This window comes from Hylaeus volcanicus, chromosome 8, assembly GCF_026283585.1.
Source record: "Hylaeus volcanicus isolate JK05 chromosome 8, UHH_iyHylVolc1.0_haploid, whole genome shotgun sequence".
Lineage (NCBI taxonomy): Eukaryota > Metazoa > Arthropoda > Insecta > Hymenoptera > Colletidae > Hylaeus > Hylaeus volcanicus.
In genome coordinates this window covers 18482609-18502824 of record NC_071983.1, presented here as the reverse complement: position 1 = coordinate 18502824, position 20216 = coordinate 18482609, and the positions used below count along the sequence as shown (strand labels likewise).

Here is a 20216-nt window from a genome sequence, read left to right as displayed (position 1 = left end):
CGGAAATTGTGTTTTTAAACCGAGTCGCGTGAACCGCAAGTCAGCGAACAAGCATCAGCGATATTAAGCTCTTGCGCACGAATCGCCGATTGAATTTAAGACTTGCTCCAGATTCGGGAAATGTGGCAATTAAGGTTCCGAAATTACGAATTGCGCCAGGCAAGGATCTGGGGCTATATAAACCCGTGGTCACGACCACGGAGAGCTCTTTGTGTATTATTATTTTGGCAGTCAATACTCTGTAGTCGCGGACGGATTAATCTCTCGCGTTAGTCTCATTTAGGTATCGTGTATCGTATCTCCAGCTGAGTAAAGAGTTCGCGTAAGTGAGAACATACGCACTAAAGATAGAGTCACCGCGGAGATACCTGCGAAAGTCCGACGTTTATTATTCGCCAATTATTAGAGTCCCGTGTCGCGAGTGTACAACCAGACCAGATCCTCGCCACAGCCGAGCCCGGGACAACTTGACAACGCCGCCGATAGCATAAGATCAACGATTGGTATTGTTAAACCATTTTCAATTGTATAGTTTTTATTCTTGTTTGTAAGTAATCCCAAACTCAGTTTTGTTTCATAATTATATTTGTTAATACTCAAACTTAGTGACAATTATTATAGAATCCCAAAAATTCCTTCTTTTCCAATTAAATACAGATAAGGTGAGCATTAGCTCTTTAACCGAAGACAAGAATCCCTAAAGAAAGTCCCAAACTAATTGGGACGTAACATAACAATAAATTTTTTGTTATAAACAAAGTACTTTTTATAAATTCTGTAAACTCTTTTTGTCTTATCTCATGAAACCATGAAACTTTTCCTTAAGAAGATTTCTTATATCTATTATTATTTCCGAGATAACATTTTTCTGCTGAAATTCAAGGGGTGATTTCACTCCCTAAATTTGCGATTTGGGCAGCTATAAAAAAAATACATATACCTTATTTTCATGTGCTTAATGTATCCACCAAGTTTCATCAAAATCGGAGACGGACAGTTCGGTGTGTTCCCTTGTCAGAGGTTAAGAACGAAAGGCAAATCGAGAGTGTTGCGGAGCGACTTGCAATGTAAACAGGGTCATCCCTAACTACAATACAAGGGTTTTCAAATGAAGCTCTAGCAATCTTGAGAAAGTACGAAGTATCGAAGGACGAAGTTGTACTTCTGCGTAACCTTTCATTGGATGTTCCGTGGTTTGGGTCGGATATCTGATTGAAGAAATCGCGGAATGCGTGAAAGGTCTTTATTTGTGGCGTAACTGGAAAAGAAACAAACAAGAAAGAAAAAGAAAAGAAACAAATTTAAGCATATTTACGTTGTACAGTACACTTGTTTCCGAGTTTGTGAGTTGAGATGCTCTCTGTATCTGCAACGTGCAAAGAACGATTGATAGATAAAAACAAAAACAGGAGGAGAGAATCGTCAAAAAATGGATAATTAGATAGATGGATAACCGTAGAGATAAACAGATAGATAGATAGATAGATAAGTAAAAATGGAGGTAGAGAACGCAACGTGTTAGGAGGGAGATACAGAGAGAAAGAGGGCTCCATCTATTTTCGCCTTCCTGTTCTAAGCAGAAGCAGGATGATTTATGCGGAGCGAGTGCCGCGTCTCCACGCTGCAGGAGAATTCTCGCTTTCAGTTCTGCACCCAGCCGTGTCGCCAAGGTGGTAGAGTGTGGCATTGCCTTCACTCTCCCAGTCTTCTCAACATCGCTGCGAGCACTGCGATGCATCTTTCTTGGACTACCGACCCTCGTTCCTTTTCTTCTACTATTCGCTTCTTTTTCACCGTCCCAACTCCCTCAACGCTCTCTCTTTCTCTCTATTTCTTACTCATTGTCACCTTTTGCGCGCGTATGTATGAATATTTATACATAAAAGAGGCTCATCGTAGCAACGACAAATTATATCTGAGATAACGTATTCAACGTTTCTTTATTAAATATATACATATAATACAGTAGAATCCCGATAATCTGGTGTCTAATAATCCGACATACAACACTCGGCTATAATCATGCTTATCAAACGACATTCGGCAATTATTGCAAGTTATATTTTGCACAAGCCCTAACTGAAATATATTTCGATGGAAAAGAGCACTCGAGTGAAATAAAATTCGAATAAAAGAATACATAGAGTCGAAAAATGTAACGAGTGGCTTACGTAGGTAATTTAAACATTTACGATTCGTATTTACCTTTGTGAATGATCGCACTTGAGTCGCACTTCTTACACTGGCAGAATAGTAGATATAATATTAATATTATTCGAAACACACAGAATTAAACAAGTTTTCTGTTGAAAGGAAGTGTAAAAATAAGAAAGTTAATACAAGTATTATTGCAACACGTTATACACAGACGTGGACTGGAGAGGAAGAAGAGTAGAAGAGAAGACGTCCGTAAATTAACGATTGTGGAGGCTACCTTGGGTCAAAGCAAGCCGCTAAGCCATGGAATCGTCATTATTGCTTTCACGAGTGGTGACGCTGATAGATGCCACCTCTAAATGATGATGGATGGGTCGTATAACTGTCGCAACACATGGCTACCCAATGAACTTTGTAACTTGATTTAGTTCCTGCTCCTTCATCATTTTGCAATTCCATGCATGTAAAAGTATGCCAATTGCCGTTATCGGATAATTTTCTTGAATTCTCTCCGAAGAGAAAAAGAAATGTTAGGAAATACTGTATTTGGAACAAGGAACAAAATTTCAAAATGTTTTAATTAACCAACTCGGTTAGTACCCGATCGTAAAAAAGTGTAATTGTGTACCGGTTAGTAATTTAACCTTTCATTGCATGCTATTAAAAAACTTACCATACATGTACTTGTACATAAGTACATAAATTCCTACCAAAGTATCAGAGGAACGATTATGTACTTTGAATCCATAATGCTCTGTTACGAACACAAAATATACTAATAGGATATACACCATCGTGTGAATGTCTACTTGTTGATATTTGCGTAGTACGGGGGAGGATTTCACCTCTTCTGCTCGTAAACAAATCAATGGTGTACAAAACAATTGAAGATTACTGTAGTAAAATAACCGTAGATCCGTAAGTTTTAGCCAAGGTAACAAAACAAGTATCTGGCAAACGAGATATAATATGATAAATAAAGTAAAGAAACAAAAGGTATATAAAAGGAGAGGAAAATAATATACATATATCGTCTACGTATATATATATACTAAATTTTATTAGAGAAGCATAGTATACAATAAGAAAGATTAAGTAAAAAACAAAGCAGACTAAGAAACGTGTAAGTAAGATATCGTTGATATCATAGTACATAATTATAAGCTTCTACTTTTCTACTTTTGTGTTACTTATATCTCTTTTCTTTTGATACGTATACAATACAATGTATACAAAAAAACAATTCTGCGCAAAGATAAGCATGTAAAACATGCACTCATGTGTATAAACAAAAAAAAACGAGTGTTGTAGTTGAACATTGCCAACTTCGCATTATATAAATAAAATAACTAGGACTTAACGTTTGCGTAATGTTTATTTACAATGATTTTTATTTGTGAAAATGGATGCAAATTTTTTAAGGCAGATTGTTGACATTATTTTTCGCGATAAATATGTACATATAGATGAACAAAGCAGGAAAACCAAATATTAAAGTTGTGATCTGTAATAAAACATTTGTTTAAATAAGATGTCTCGATGTCCAGTATAAGATAATGTTATGGTTTCTTCAGCATTCGAATTTTTGTAATCATTTTCACTAATTGGCTTATATCGTGTTTACTGCTTTAATTTATATCATCTGCAGAGGGCAGTTCGTATTATCGATAACACGTCAAATCTGAGATTTACATATTTCCTGATTATCATTTTAGCGACAAATAATTGCTTGAAATGATTCATACCGACACAGATTATTTAAAGTGTTACGTCCTAGCTTCGATTCACGAGAATCGAAGTTCACACATACAAATTAATTTTTCGCTTTTGCTCCACGCCCCTCCCTATGGACACGCGTCTGAGCGGGATTGACTAACTGCGTCGAGTTCTTTATGTTACCTTTTGTTTTAATTTCGAATGTACCCGCAAAATACTTACTGAGGTCGATTGGTGCTCCTAAACAGGTAATGGGCGTATCGTGGGTTGCTTATTGAGATATCGGTGAAAGACGGCAACACCACGGTGTAGTTTATCGATGTCAGCTTCCAGGTGATGCCTGGTATCTTATTCTTGAGTCCTTCTGGTCTTGTTGTTGAAGCGAATATCCCGAACGGGTAGCGTCCTGCTATCGCGGGTTCACTAAACTCGCGGATCAACTTACGAAGTTGATTCTTACGTCCCGCACGACGGGTTCTTTTGGGGATTTATATAAATGGAAATAGAGCGATGATTCTCTCCTATTTCCGTTTATGGATGTTTTCTCCTTTGGAGGGGTCAGGCGGTTGCCTTCTCTAACCACCTCGTCCAGAGTAAAAGGAAAAAGGGAATTTGGAGTAATGAGGCAAGAGATCGAATTCTAAACTGTTATACAAAATAACTGCTTTTATTATAGTCCTTGCATGACTATTATGATTGATAGTTAACAATCCAATGATTTACAATTTTTACAATTTGACAATTGACGATTTACGATTTCCGAGAATCTCCACGAGACTATCTAAGTCGAGAATGAATATCAATATAACAATGAGGCTCTCTATTTTTGCGGCAGTATTTATACCCTAGGAAAAGCCTAAATTTTGAGAGTGCATTGTCTCTATGCGGATGCAATGCCCCTCTTTTCCTATTACGCGGAAAATTCGTAACTCGCTCTTAGCTGGGTCAAATTCTTATTTTATTTTAGAGATATCGCAATTTCAAGTAAGGATGTACTCCTGCACTTTGCTTGGTAGCTGCAATCCTTATCCTTGTGGCGACGCGCCACTCTGGCGCAAGTGCTGAGATAGGACTATCGACTCAGCGTTGTCTTAATCTCTTATTGTTAGACTTGGCATTTGTTTTAGCATACATAGGAAGTATCTCGTAGATATTCCCATCTAGTGTCACTCTTATGTGGCATTGAATTAAAAGAGAGGTGGCATGAAGATATTCCCATCTTCCTGCCATCTCCTTACTTAATTTAAATGCTAGCGCATTCGCGAGAGTGAGCGAGAGGCGGATGTAACAAAAGTATTGTTGCGCGGGGGGGTTGAAGTACGAGAATTCATTTTAATTAAATATAAAGTTTATTAACAAACTATAACTTTTAAACAATTTAACGATAATATAACGATAATCTTGGAGACTTGTAACGAAATGTCTTCTCTCTTTGAGTTCTCGAATCGCTCTCTACTATTTTAAAAGTTTCGTCGCAACATCTTCACACCGTCGCGACGATGTAACTCGGAACTGTAGTGCGGCATCTTCATACCGTCGCAACAGTATAATACACTTTTGATTGATTGGACATAAATCTGTAACGACACATAAAACTCGGAGTAGTAAAACTAAAAATAAACGACACACCGAACATATTCGAACTCGTATGTCTTAAAATCGTTCCGAAATGTCTCTTTTCCATTTCGTCTCTTTTTCATTTACGCAAATAATCGTTAAAATGATTAATTCGTTTATTACGTAATGCTGCTCGTAGTAATCGGTGCATATTAACATTAAATTATTGTCCTGCCGGAAATATTATAAACTTGTGTGGGATTAGTGCATCTCAACGAAGCAGAGAATATATTTCAAATGTATACAAAATAAACATGAATTACACCGTGTCGATATTGATTGAAATTATCGAAAGGAATTATTTTATCCCGCAAAACGAAAACAGAGATGTAAAAACAAGGAACGAAACTAAAGCTCCGTTTCATTATTTTCAAATCGACTTACTTGTTTTCGATAATAAGTAACGAGGTTATAATGTATACAAAATTATACGAATAACGGGTTATTTAGCGTTCGCAGCATTAAATGTGACGTATTATTACAATGATACGGGATTGCATATCTCTAAACGATTTGCAAACCGGATATAATTTCGAAAATATCCACTATTATGGTCAGCGTATCTACTACTCAGAAGATCATAGATTATACGAGGTACTTTCGAGAAATTTAAATGCAGGTGAAAACGCGAAAGTGAGTATGGATACGTCGAGCCGAGCCAGGCTAAGCAGCGCCAGTGCTGGTGCCCGCGTAGTCAGTAATAAACGAGAGTTTTTTATTCGGTCGGCGTTGAAGGATCGACCTGATCCTCGTATCGCGTGCAGATGGTCCCCTTCCATGTTCCCTTTCGTTCACATGACACGGCAGCGGGATGTCGTTTATCACTCTGATGCATAAGCCTCCATGATGGTTGACAGCAAGCGACGAGATGACCGTGCCAAGCCCCAGATGTTTCCTTCTCGTGTGGCTGCATTAACGTCTCATCATTAGCAGCTCATCTCAAACTATCTAATCGCAACCGAAACTTCTATATACTACGCAATAGTCCACGACGCCTATCCTACTCTCAAACATTCCCCACTCGATGTACCACTTCTTTTACATTTTGCTAAAAAACGATCACGTTAACCCTTTACATTCGGATGTCTCCTATGCAAATTTAGTTAGAATTGGTTATGTAGAATAAATTTGTGCTGGGCCAAATTTTTTAAAAATGCATGTTTCCTCGAAGTTTTCTTATTGAAATAACACGAGAAAGCAAACCAAAATTATGGTGTTCAGGGTGTCTACGTATAAATTCGGACATACGCAGGGTGTCAATTCTACAACAAATTTCCAACAAAAAATTACTCTTAGACTTATTCTTTGTGGCGCCTTATTCTCGAGAATTTTCACTTTTAATATTTTTTCTGTATTTTCGACTTGACACTCTTTAAATGGCCATAACTCCACCAAATTATAGTGCAAACTTAAAACTAAGTATACCATTCAAAAGAGCGTTAAATTTCTCATCTCCCTGATGCCAAACCAAAATTTATTACGTAGATTTAACAAGTGAAAAATTAAGTCAAACTTTACATTATGAAAATTTCAAAAAATTTGACTTTTGCTGTATTCATTTTTCGGTTTCAAAGACATAGTTGTTTGGCGGGCACTCTTCGAGAAAAACTTCCTCGAAGTCTCAGCTTTTGAACCGTATTGTCAAAAAAAAATGTAGGATGGTATTTTTGGGAGAAAATGACGTTTAAATGCAGAAAAGCGTTCAAAATGCCCGCCTCATAAATTAAAACTTATCGGTTCTCCTGCGCCGAAAACATCGATTTTTTGCTGTGTGAAATCGATCGTCTTCCAATCTCCATATCATTTATCGGTACACCGAGGTTAATTTTGATTAATTAGTCTCTAAAAACGATAATTCTATGGATAAATGTTCAAAAACAATTATTATTCACCGCGCACTCAGGCTCTACACATGGCTGGGAGGGGCTTGAGATGTCAAAAAACCAGTTGTTTTCCTAATTGGGGAGGCTCGGGAATGTCACTAAAAAATACATCAAACCCGATGTCAAGTTAATTTTAAAGTGACAAGTCGATTTTTGTTAAATAATATCGAGTTTTAACTAAAAACCCACGCTTTTCTGGATTTAAACGTCATTTTCTCCCGAAAATACCACCGTTCAAAAGCTGAGACTTCGAGGAAGTTTTTCTCGAAGAGTGCCCGCCAAACAAGTGTCTTTGAAACCGAAAAACGAATACGGAAAAAGTCAAATTTTTTGAAATTTTCATAATGTAAAGTTTGACTTAATTTTTCACTTGTTAAATCTACGTAATAAATTTTGGTTTGGCATCAGGGAGATGAGAAATTTAACGCTCTTTTGAATGGTATACATAGTTTTAAGTTTGCACTATAATTTGGTGGAGTTATGGCCATTTAAAGAGTGTCAAGTCGAAAATACAGAAAAAATATTAAAAGTGAAAATTCTCGAGAATAAGGCGCCACAAAGAATATGTCTAAGAATAATTTTTTGTTGGAAATTTGTTGTAGAATTGACACCCTGCGTATGTCCGAACTTATACGTAGCCACCCTGTATATGTACAGAGATTTAGGGAAAAATATTATAAAAAATTTATTAATAATAAAATATGCCTGTCAACGTGGCGTAGTGGACACTTTCAATTATGTTTAATTACAATCGTATGTATTTTATTTAAAATATATCAAGTAAACATATTCAATATATACTACAATATATGTATACATATAATATGTACATCATAGAATATATTGATATTGTACCAAAAAAGATACGTTTTTAACCGACTTCGAAAAAGGAGGAGGTTACTCAATTCGATATGTATTTTTTTTTGTTTTTTTAATGTATGTTCCCCGATTACGCCAAGATGGCTTGACCAATCGTGATAAAACCTGTTGCATCTTGTAGAGTATGTCTCCCCGGTGATCCCGTTATTGAGACATTTTGCCATTTCTCATTTTTTACCAGTTTTTTGGCAAAAAACGAAAAATGTTGTACTGTTTCTTAATCCGAAAAGGATAGACCAATTGGATTGAAACTTTTTGCACCCGGTAGGGCATCGCTGCCACTTGGTCCCATAAAAAAACATTTGACTCCCAAACCTACTCAGACAGTATTTTCGTGTAGACAGTATACATGTATACATTAACAGCATTCAATATTGCCCAAACATTTTGCGCCGACTACGAAAAGGTTATTTAACATAAATTAATATAAAGGAAATAGAAATTATTTCATACTTTTAAATAATTATATGTAGAACTGGTAAGTATTCATATAAATTAACTAGAAATTATTTCATACTTCTTAATGCAATGTTAATATTTTTTCGAAGGTGATTATAATTTTTTTCCAAAAATTATTTGATCAAAGTAAAACTATTTGTTGCAGTGCTCGGAATCACTTAAACATTTCGGCCCGATTCCTGAGGCACCGCCTGCTGTACCCCCACTACCGCTCTAGACTCGACGGCCGAGCCGTCGATCGTGCGCACTGTGTCTCAGGGGCGTCCTACGATAGATATGTCTGGATCCATCCGCTTGATTAAAAATTTCCTTGCACTGTCAGTATTTTTTATTTTCACAAATAATTAAAGTTATTAATATTATGTTTAGGTCTGTAAACATCTTTTATATATACATATAATAACATAATATATGTATGATATAATAATTACAATTTTGTCAATAGCTTTCCACATCACCCAAGGGCTATTACTGGTGATGCGCTTTTTTTAAAGTGGTTTCCCCTGTAGGCCTATTCCACTAAATGTTAATAAGACCGATAATAAAATATGTGATCTGGCAAGAAAAGTTAGATCTCTTTTCTTGCAAGCAAATTTTGCTGTCGTCATGTCGATTCTTTTCGGAGAAAGTTACAATTATTTAAATGTCAATTAGAAAGTAATATTCTTTATTCTTTTCTGGCTTGCCAGATTCTCTTTGAAGAATCCGGCAATATTTAGAAAGCAATATTTAGAAACCACCGTTTAAATGTATTATGTTGTCGATGCGTGAACAGTTTAGATTTCAACAAACTTTAGAACTTACCGATATAGTAAATACAATAGAATTCTGCCTGTTAAATTGGAAACCTGTTAAATCGAGGCCTCGGAGACTTCAAATATATTTTCCTATGTTTGATTCCCAATTACAATAGAAGGGAGAAATGAAATAGATTAAAAGGGAAATGGAAAGAATTCAGATGGAATGGGGCAAGACTAATCATGTTCTTAGTTCGTAAATCATTGAAATTCAACGATCTTTCGTGGCTTTCCGCAAATCTAACCCTAGAAGTAGTTAGTCGCCACGGAGAAGAGAACGACACTGATCGATAGGTTCCTAACGGGCGGTTGAGGGGTTGTCGAAGCCTTGACCCTGCTCTTCCATCGGCAGCTTTAATGCTCGCGGTCAGCAGGAGCCGACGCTCTCTCTACTCGTCCAGATCGGAGCTCAGCTGTCTGTTCAGATAGGAATCTGGTCGGGGCTTAATGACGGCTCGTGACGGACGGGTATCGAAGCCGGCAGTGCCGGACAGAAGACGAAGGGGTGGAGGAACGCAGAAGCCTGGCGTGTCACATCAACGGCGCCGCAAGATCTACGGCCTCAGTTTTACCAAACGGATTGAATTCTTTTCGTTTTGGTAGTTCTCTATCTCTCCCACTACCTTCCCTTCTGTATAGGACACGCCGCACGCACGCACACCACTCTTTTACTTCTCTCTTTCTTTCTCTATCTTTATCTTTACCTTTTTCGTTGTCTACGTACAGTGCCAAACCGATCAAACGCATTCGATAAACAACCCGTTGTCGATAATTCGGTAATTCCATGGATCAAGTTATGAACGTATTATTCGTTAAAGAATGTCGTTTTAATTTAATTTAATTTTAATTTTTTAATCCCTTTGATTTCAATACCCATCGAAAATGCTTGCAACATATGAATTACACGACGACGAAGTAAACCACCACCACTCGTCGTAGTTTTACGAGTAGTCATAACTGCAAATCATTCGAAAAGTTTACACTTTAAAAAGATTTTCCGAAAGAAGTGTTAGAATTTTGTTTTGTTTATTAATAAAACACAAGTGGTGTAGATCATACGTCTCATTTTTTTAATTTTAAACAAAAGTACACGTGATTACCATTAATCGTGAAAGATGATCGATAGGTGTTTGAGCGGCCACCACGAGTACGCTGAAATATATATTTTGTTATTAAAAAATCTTTTACTTCGTCGTTGCGGTAAAATGATCGATAACACTGTGCTGGAGAAACATTGCAGCGGTGCTATAGCCTTGGTTAATTATTTTACAAAGTACAATGCCCTACTAAGGGTTATACGTACACAGATAGTGGAGTATAATGAAACTATTAGGCGATTGCATTAAGTAGTCACGTTATGTGACGTTGCTGTACCTACTATTGAAAAGCTTGTGGGAACAAAGAAAACGACAACGACGCAGGAAGAAATCAACGATTGCCATGTGATACGTGCATGCTTGACACTTTATGTATGTATATGTATACGTGCTGCGTGGCTGGGTATTTATTATATTGTAGGTATAAATTAATATAACAGGAGACGGCAACTAGTAACAGCCTTAAATAGTAAATAAAAAATTCCAGTAGCTGGACTAGAGGCGCAGTAGAAGCCTTAGAAAGATCAAAAAGTGCCGACCAACTGGATGCTTCGGTGGAGCCAGAGTCCTCCTCTTCTGAGATAGGCTGAAGAACGATGGTAATAGATTGCCTCTTTCTGACTTTTATTGTAGCGCGAATAGCTTGTCAAAATCAATGCAGGGTTTGTATACTCTCGATTAGGTACCATAAGAATAGGTTTTCTGGTGGAGAACTATGGTATGTTCACTAGAAAAGGATGGAAATGTTAAATGATTCACATTCCTATGAAACTGATAACATAGCGTACGAAAAACGTGAACCATTTCCAAAGCCTAAGTGAAAGATCAACGTAAATGGAATTATATTCAAAACCGCATTTGGTCTGTTTATAACACATCGTACGGCGTCTACGATGCGGCTCTTAATTATGGTACATTAACGTGCGAAACCTGAAAAAATGTAGGATAATATTATAGTAACGCTAACATCTACTTAATGCGCAAATACAGTAATTATACTGCTTTGACAGTTTAAGAACAAAAACCAACATGTTTCACATTTTTTTCGTTTTTGTTTTATTTTTTATGCGTATCTTTAATTCAAAAATCCGTGTTCAAAATGTTTGTGATTCTTTTTCAAAATTTTCCATACAATTGTGTGGGAGAAATTTCGCGAAAACGTGATTTTCGTCTTGCTTTTTTGCTATCCCACAAGTCGAGATACAAGCTCGAAGCTTAGCTGAAATTGTTCGTTTTCGATGAGTTAACGAGTGATTCATTACAACTTGAATTTATTCCATACTTTATATGAGATATTTCATACTTAGATTATTAAGATATTTTTGACCCTCTTATTGGATTATACCCGGTATCCAATTTAGGTACGAACGCGCTTGGGCATCGCCCAAGGGAGCCAAGCTTCAGGGAGCGCGGGCGCCGCGACGCAGATATTTAGTAAGTTAATCAATTAGAGAAAACTGTAAACATAAACTAAATTTTAAGAAGGAAAATTTATAATATTAATATTACTATGTTCATTGCGATCTTTCTGACGCAAACACTTCAGCGGACAACAAGAAATACACTGTCTAACTATCAAATCATTACGCTCACACATTTCCTAGATTGTGAAGATTGATTTTTAATATTTTGAATGTATGCACTTCTAAGTATTGGGTAATTGATATTACCTAAAATTGATTTGCACGATTACAAGACTATAACGAGCTAATGCCGAGATTTTATTTTTTTCTATAAGTACCAGCGCAGTAAATTTCCCAATCCCCACCCAAGCATTTACATATATCGTTTATTACCATTGGAATGGTAGGCTTGAACCGTTGGTATCCGACGAAAAGTCAGATGTTCCCAAAGATAAAAGCCCCTGGCATTGGATCGCGAACCAGTACAACAATCACTTGATTGCTGACTGTCGAGGCTGGCGAAACGAAGATTTCAAGATATTCCATAAATGTAAGAACCGAATGACTTCGGTTCCAGTTGACAGTTGACAGAGAGAGGGGGGGGGAGGGAGAGAGAGAGAGAGAGAGAGAGAGAGAGAGAGAGAGTAGTACGGGGGCCATCAATCGTCGCAAGACGTAGACGAAGAACCGTGGCGCACGGCAAAGCGAACCGACATCAGTCGTCGTCGTTGTCTTTGTCGTCTTCGGCAATGCGAGAGACGAAGCGCTCGGAACCCGACGACGCGTAGACGCGCTGGCAGAAGCCGCTACTTAGCAAGCAGGCATGTGTCTTAAACCTGCCTCGGCCCCCCGCCGTTTCTTCTCTCCACGAATGTATCAAAGGACCGCGTCTCCTTTGAAATTCTCCAGTTGTTAACATTTAACAATGATGCTCCTCGACGATTCTTGTCGCACATCTCCCCTTCGAGACACTACCGCTCCGCCCCGTTTACGCTTCCGTTCTCACATTTTATAACGAAGCGATTGAAGGTAACGTAAGAGCTCGCCGTATCATTCGCATACAAAATCGCCTATTAAATTATGTTTAACGCAAGCCTGATAAATGTTTCCCTCCAGCTCGAGCATCCGCTTGATCGTAAATTTTATGTCTTTTAGACGAATTTCTTTCCATTTTTCGTGTATTTTGGCCATCAAGCCGATTACGAATCCGAATTTGAACATGACACATTCAAAATGGCCAATTAAATATTCAACCGTACAATATTAAATATTGTCAATCGTATTCGCTTAAAACTTGTTACTCGCAGCATTTTTTGGTGATTGAAGGCAGTCCGAAATACAAAATTCAAACTGGCCGATATATAAAATTTCCCCGCAGTTAAAAGGTTAAGCAACGTATCCAACATAGTAGTTAAAATCGACCTATTATTAGATGTGATTAGATTTACAAATAAATTTAATGAATTTCTTATGTAGAGTCCTCAACCTGACTGCTGGTCGATGTATCTACCAACCCCGCCGTTAAAAGGTTAAATATGTGAGCAACAGTATTTTTCCTTGAGGTATCATATAATAATATGATACATCCATGTATTTTTTGGGCCTGCTTAATACTAGAAACCATATAATAAATGTTGTATATGAAACAAAAATTTGCCTTGAAAGCACCTTATCGAGTAAAATTGAGAATAACCATAGAAATTATTAACTACAGATCGAATCTTTGATGTGTCCAAAAAGAATTCTGAACGTTCCGAAGTGTAAAAACTCGTAGCAAATAATTTAATCTCTTTCGAATTATCCGCCACTTCGCGTTAACTTTTAGAAACCAAAACCAGGTAACTCGACTGTTACTCGCGGTAGAACACGAGAAGGAAGGGTGACAGTGTAGGTAACTTGTGAATCCTCCGGCTGCCGTAATGCTTCGCGAAGACAGGCAGGAGTTGCGGAGGTGGCCTTGACGTTTTTACGACGAGAATTCGTCTCTATAAAACTGTCTTGGCCTTCCTACGCTGCGCCGTGCCTGTCGTTCTCTCGTCCTTACTTTCCAGACTAGGCTACAACGTTGATACAATGGTCTTTGCGGAAAACGAGAATAACTGCTTGGTCAGTACAATTGTACGAGTATAGCGAGACAAAGTATACCTGTTAAAATGTAGTCGAGGCCATAGTCGAAACAATACCAGCTTTTTATCGAATACATGCCTACATACACCAATACATATGTATTGGAAACTGAGGCCGAGCGACGGTTATATATATAGGAAAAATTTGTTCAAAATGTTGATTTCTACAACATATTTAAAAATCATCGAAATCGGTGAGGATTTACCTGTTCTCTATAATTACCGAAATAAAAATATTGAACAGGTCCATCAGGACACCTCGAAGAAGAGAAGCAATTTATTTAGATGAAAACTGCTACCTTCAAAATGTCCAACTTTAAGTCTTTATATCAATCACGTTTTTTATCAAATTTTATTATTCCTTTCGGTTTCGTAGTCGTTGGACGTTTAGGAAACAATACGAATTTATTCGAATTTGATCCGGGAGAGTTGAGTAAAATTTCCCAATCCGGACCATTGTGCGACATCTCCCCTCCTTACCCACGAATTAATTAATTTAAAAAATATATATAATAGGTACAGGTCCCGCTATGGTCTTAAAATTAAGGTAATTAAATTTGCTGCAACTTCATTTCTCATGTGTTTAATGTAAGATGAGTATTCATGTCAATATATCGATCGAAAGTAGGCCAAAAGTTAAAACTTCCCCTTTTTTGGAAAATTTGTCAATTTTCGCAGAACTGTATGTCAGGAACTAAAAGAGTTACAGAGCTCCAACACATCTTAAATTGTAGGAAATTATATCTACTTAAAAGAAGGTTACAATGATTTTTCTCATCAGGATACTCCTTTAGTGCGAAACTTTTTTGCGAAAAATTGAAAAAGGTGCGAAACTTTCGCGGTTTTTCGGTTATAACTCGGATGGCTCACGTTTTTGAGGATTTGAAATCTAGATTTATACTATCTGAGTGGTCCCTAACAATATATCAAAAAAGGAAATTTACAGTGCTTTATGCAATGTTTAGCGTCTAAAATAACCGGCCTAGATAGGAAACATTTACAATTGGAAAATTTTCCGTAAATGCACGCCAAATAATAGCGTAAGAGGTACCAAGAAGGTTTCACGTTCAGTTATCAAGTTCCGATGCAAATAAATGACTGTTGACGTTAAGGTATTCTGTGGTACCAACTACTTTACATTTTACAGAAAATGCATATCATGACGTAGTACCTAAATCTTACAAAACAATAGTAGATAGCATGACGCGGTTGTTTTCGTTGTAAAGCAGTCAGAATTCCCGTATTCAGTACCTTACCTTTTCCTAACTCGAATCGATGAATCAATCAAATGGTTACCCAGTTAACAAGATTTACGAGAATTTCGATCGATGAGACACGTATCCGTTAACGTCATTAGCAGCTGGAAACTTCTTCCAGGTACTCGCGATCGACTGTTCCCATCTCTTGAGAGGCCAAGTTGTCCCCGCCGAGTCGACGAAAAGTCGCATCGACTGATTCAAGACATGCTTCTCCCGCACTTGGAATGTGAGTTCCTGGATCGCTCGAATATCAGAGATCGTCCAGAAAAACACCGGCTAGCCTTTTCGTGTCATGAATATGTCCTCGAACGGGGAACAACTATTGTGTCTAGTCTATCTACGTATATAGAATCGTTAGTGATACAATTGTGGTCCAAACAATTTTTTATCTATTCTATTTGTAAGATTTTTCCGTTTTCTGCCCGACCGCATATTTCATATATCACCGAACAAAAATCAATCCGACTAGGTTATGAAACTTTTACTCATCCTCCATACTCTCCGGACATGTTGTCAACGTATTGTCTTTTTTTGTTAAATATCTGGAGAATTTTTCTACGAAAGACATGTTCTAATCGCGAACCTGTAAAGAAAAAGTCATTATAACGAAAGAACAATTGAAGCCCAAAAGTTCACAGTTTTTATCTACATTAAGAATCCCTAATTTTAACCGTGTTGCGATTAGTTACAGTTACCACACGATATTTATCTCTGTTATTTAATTCTGAATTGCCTATTAATAGTAACACATTTTAATTTATTCCACTTATACTTATTTGGTTAAAGAATTAATTGTTATAACATAACAGATCGATAAAATTTAGAAGTGAAATTATTAGTAAATGGCTTTGAAATTATCGAGTTAAAATTATACTTCTTTATTTAAATTGTGACCGTTGCTACGGTCAGTTGCAAACATTTTCTTATACTAGAATATTTATCTCCTCTTATCTTGTGGCACATGCGCCAACGTAACGCTTGCAGTCATACTTAATTTGTTATTTTATTTCTCTTTGAATGCAGTTTGTCGTATACTTGAAATATCTATACGGTACAAACTCCCTATACCCATTATCGCTTATTCGACAGTCAAGACCACCAACATCTGTAGGTAGTAGACGAAAACTGAAGAAAGATATAAAGATTCTTGAAAACAAGGCCTTTTCAAATAGATGTCAAGCAACGCGAAAAATTTGTGTTGCCCTCTAGAAAGAGAGATCGCCGCCCATGCGCTGTGCATTCTATATAAATACGTATGTATATACAGGGTGTCCCAAAAATGTTGTAACACCTTGAAAGAGGTGGTTCGGGAGGTGATTTGAAACAACTTTTTCCTTAGCGAAAATGTTGTACGAGGCTTCGTTAAGGAGATATTAACGGAAAGCACTGACAAATCAGAGCGTGCGTATACCGTTGGAACGGCCATGGTAGCGAAGACTATGTACGCGCCAGGCGGCCGCGCTCATACGCTACCGCGAGCGCTCCATCGGCATACTCGCGCTCTGATTGGTCAGTGTTTTCCGTTAATATTTCCTTAACGAAGCCTCGTACAACATTTTCGCTAAGGAAAAAGTTGTTTCAAATCACTTCTCTAACCACCCCTTTCAAGGTGTTACAACATTTTTAGGACACCCTGTATATATCTACATCTTTGACACGGAATGCAACTGCTGTTACTCTACGACTCAACTTCATGGCATCCGTGAAAAATCTTCAACGCAGCTCGATTGATATGTTCGTTGGGTTGTCGATCTACAAACCAATGTTTTCATTTTCAAGTTCAGACCTCCCGATGGACCTCTCGTTAGTCTGAATTGGTGCCATCAAAAGAGCGCTTGGCAAATTAGCAAAATTTGTTCAAAGTTCAGCCTATCTGAAGAGGGTGGGTACGTCTTTTTCCGAAAATGCAACTTAAATGAACCACGTCATTTGAAAATAAACGGAACCGAGTGTTTTCAAAAATGTATATTGTGAATAAATTAATTACGTTATATGGTCACTTATAGAATAATCATCCTCGACTACCATATGTTTTTAGGAGCGTGCTGGTAGCTAATTTTTATCATGTAGCAAATTCAGTTTCTGAACGTTAAAGTCGCTTTAAAATAGGAAAATCGATTACTTATTACCGAACGACAATGGTTTAGACCTAAGTTGCGGCCAGATCGCTGTTTTATATATATAAATATCTGGTGGTAAAACGGTATGATTCAGAAACATAGCTAATCCTGATGTCTTTTGTAATCAAATTTTGCACATCACACGTCCATGCCATTTATGATAAATTTCGGCTGTATCATATTTCTGACCACTATTGTTTGAAGTTGAAGGTAAAGCAATTTTTGAAATTTTTTTAACCGTGATGGTTTTGTTGCCGAAAACTCTTGATAAAACTCAACGCGATAGCGTTGATTCGTGTTCACGCAAGAATCGTAGATGCGAGAAGCACGTGTCAGAGTACATATCCCGCATCGCGTTCATCGGCTGCCTGGCGATAAATAACTGATCCGAAGAGACTGTAGAAAATTATGCATGTAGAGTAAGGTCTACTACCGTATCGTGTCGAGTATCAGTTTACGGTTTCTAATATTTCGGAGAAGAAAGATTGATGTCGGATACTTAATAATCGGAACACGAAGTTTTAGTCTGAACGGGTGGTTAAGTTAATTAGCTTATCACCGTTTATCTAGTGCGAATGGAATATGCAGTAGGGTTCCGAAATACGTCCCAGTTAAAGGGGATCGATGCGACTCGATGCGGCATGCATCGAGTGCGAAGAGCGCAAAACATCGAACCGAGCAAGTGGAGTCGCGTACCGAGCCCAGCAGACACCACACACCATGGACTGCCGCGGTGCATTTGCTGCGCAGGATACATATCGCATGCTAAATATAAAAGCAACTCGGAGCTCGGACGGAACGGAACGGAATGGAATGGAACGGCGTAGCGCGGCGTATGCCTACGCCATCTTGCATGGAAGACTCATTTGCGTTAGTCCTGCCCACAGAGGGCAGCCTGACTCCGCCTCCAGTTGCCGGTTGTACATAAGCAGAACCATCTTTATTACCCTCGGGCACTAACCGTAAAGGAAGCGAGTCGAGGGAAGCGGCGGCTGCTAGCAGAAAAGAGATGGTCGAGCAGGGAGCCGATAGAGCCGACAGAGTAGAGTGTATTGTCGCGCACACGTTAAAAGAACTCTGTATGTGGACAAGTACCGAAACCCGAAGGGTGGGCAGTACGTCTTTCGTGGAGATCGAGTGGCCGTTTCAGGGATCGGCCTGAAGAATTATGGTATGAAGTGGTGGGGCATGACGGTGCCGTAGGCATAGTTTGTCTTTATAACGTCTGCGCGGCCGCGGCTGAACTTCAAACGAGCCGCTGATGGCTCAAAGTGGCTGACCGGGATATAAATCCATGGCCCACCTCGCTCGTCTGCTCGGATTTTCTCTTTCCTTTGCTCTCGTTTCTTCTCTTCGCTGCCCGCCGAGCTGGATCTCATCCTTCCAGCCCGCTTTGGCTTTAGGGCTCGTCCTGGCTACGCTTATGCCTCGTTCCCTGTGCTCGAACATTGCCAGCGATTCAGCTTCTTCCACTTTTTTTTCTTCTTCTTCTTCGTCTCCCATTGAGATATATTTCCCCTTAAAACTGTATACATACTTATCGGATGACTCGTATTTCGTGCTCGATCCACGCTTTCTATGATAATGTTCGCGGTGTTCAGTTTCCCTGGTAGACAATAGATTTGTGTTTTTCGAGACAACCAGGGCTCGTAAAGCTGGCTTCACAAATATTCCAGATTACGACTATGTACTTACGTAAAACTCGTAGTTGTTGTTATATCTTGATCCAGGCTCGAATAACGAGCCGGAGAACTATATTTGAACATTGGAAATCTTTCGATCCCTGCTGATCGGCTAATATTTTTCAATCCTGCTTTAGCGTTTACATTTTCTATGGAGTATAAAAGCCGCGTACATTTGATTAAAACTGTTTGCTGATCACCGCAGAATTTTAGCATTAGTTTGCATAAAATTGGGGAAATTGATTGTTTTGCTAGGCTTCGTACTACGCGCGAACCCAATATCTGTGTAATGTTATCAGGAAAAGCAAAGAATTTAAAAAGCTTTTTCTTTCGCTCATCCAACGTATCCGGCATTATCAGCAGTCTGCCAGTTGACAAAGCACGATCATTATTCAAAAGGACGCCCAGCGTGGAGGGCGACGAGCAGTTTTGTAGCGGAAGACATTGGACAAATGGGGTTGTTCCGTGGACAGGCAGGTTATCTCGGTCAGTCGTCGAGTGGCCACCCCACTAAATCACTCAGTTCTCGCCCTCCAACCCGACGACTTCTGCCGTTGGCACCCTCAATCTCAATAATGTCTGAAAATCTCAGAGTGTCACACTCGTTCAGGCGTTACTTCTTTAAAAATTGCTCCTTTTCATCTATCGTACTGTGACAGCTTGACACATAACACACAGTGCAATGTTCAAACGTTTCTATATCTACGTTTCGATAATCTAGATCTTTTAATGTACATACATACCTACCTCCTATAATATTCCAATCAAGATTAAACTTTTCGATAAATAAAAGAGATTTTTCTACAAATCGAGCAATTTTATTGCAAGTTCAACTGACCCATAAGTGAATAGATATATGCCCGTTAAGTAGGTACTAATTCCAAGGTGTCCCAAAAATGTTGAAGGTCCTTGAAAGGGGTTATTCGGGGGGTGATTTGAAACAACTTTTTCCATAGCGAAAATGTTATCCGAGGCTTCGTTAAGGAGATATTAACAGAAAACCCCGACCAATCAGAGCGCG

At 38.3% G+C, this 20216-nt stretch overlaps 1 long non-coding RNA gene across 2 annotated transcripts in view; it reads left to right on the top strand.

Moving 5' to 3' along the window:
• The first annotated feature begins 226 nt into the window (after window positions 1-226).
• LOC128880736 (uncharacterized) overlaps window positions 227-20216 on the top strand; it is a 25179-nt gene continuing 5189 nt past the window's right edge. Inside the window, exon 1 of one of the 2 annotated variants that reach the window (XR_008457907.1) lies at window positions 227-503. This is a non-coding gene — a long non-coding RNA (uncharacterized LOC128880736). Of the gene's footprint in view, window positions 504-11020; window positions 11205-20216 lie in introns of those variants that run through there. The other variant, XR_008457908.1, reaches the window with a different exon arrangement.